Below are 1,401 nucleotides of genomic sequence, written 5' to 3'. Positions count from 1 at the left end.
AAGCAGATTTCATCAGTTGTTATAAGCAGATTTCATCAGTTGTTATTAGCAGATTTCATCAGTTGTTATAAGCAGATTTCATCAGTTGTTACAAGCAGATTTCAGCAGTTGTTATAAGCAGATTTCAGCAGTTGTTATAAGCAGATTTCAGCAGTTGTTATAAGCAGATTTCAGCAGTTGTTTATCTGTCTCTCTTTAAACTGTTGGTTCAGGTTTTCTTCATCAGAACATTTTTTCTCATAGTAAAACAACATCAGGATAAAAAAACCTGATCTGAATGTCAGGAAACCGATGCCACCTTCTGCACAACAAGAACAACAAGTAACAGGTGCTGTCTACAGTGAGTTCATGGAGCGGTACCGTTTGTGTTTGGATCCAGTTCTCAGGCTGGTCCACAGAGCCAGTTCCTTACGTTTGTCTCAGCAGAAAGGATCAAACATCTACCAGTCTTGTTCATTAACTCTGAGCGTCATTTTCTTCTGTTTGTTTTTATATTTACCACAGCCTCGGACGCCGGTTTCTCATTACTGAACGACCAAACAACGGTTTCTCATTAGTGAATGACTGAACGCTGGTTTATAGTTATTGAAAGACTGGATGCCGGTTTCTCACTCTTGAGCAACCGAACGCCGATTTTTCATTACTGAACGAACAGACTCCAGTTTCTTGTTACTGAATGACCAGATTCCATTTTCTCATTACAGAATGACCAGACGCTGGATTCTCATTATTGAATAAATTGACACTGGTTTCTCATTACTAAACAATCAAACACCGATTTATCATTACTGAACGACCAGACACCGGTTTCTTGTTACTGAAAGACCAAATGCCGATTTACTAATACTGAACGACCAGATGACAGTTTCTCATTACAGAACGACTGGAATCTGGTTTCTCATTACCGAACGACCAGACACCGGTTTCTCATTATTGAAGAACCAAATGCCAGATTCTCATTACTGAATGACCGGACTCCAGTTTCTCTTTACTGAATGACAGGACACCGGTTTCTCATTATTGAACAACCAAATGCCGGATTTTCATTACTAAATGATCGGACAGCGATTTCTCATTACTGAACGACCAAATGACGGTTTCTCATTACTGAACGGCTGAATGTTAGGTCCTTATTACCAAATAATCGGTCACCGATTTCTCATTACTGAACAACTGGACAACGGTTTCTCACTACTGAATGACTGGAAACCTGTTTCTCATTACTGAACAACCAGATGATGATTTCTCATAACTGAACAACCAGATGCAGGTTTTTCATTACTGAATGACTAGAAGCTTGTTTCTCATTACTGTACAACCGGACACCTGTTTCTCATTATTGAACAACAAATGCTGGTTTCTCATTACTGAATGACCTGAGTCCAGTTTCTCATTACTGAA

This window comes from Nematolebias whitei, chromosome 19 (genome assembly GCF_014905685.2).
Source record: "Nematolebias whitei isolate Nwh7 chromosome 19, NemWhi1, whole genome shotgun sequence".
Classification (NCBI taxonomy): domain Eukaryota; kingdom Metazoa; phylum Chordata; class Actinopteri; order Cyprinodontiformes; family Rivulidae; genus Nematolebias; species Nematolebias whitei.
This window is presented reverse-complemented; position numbering follows the sequence as displayed.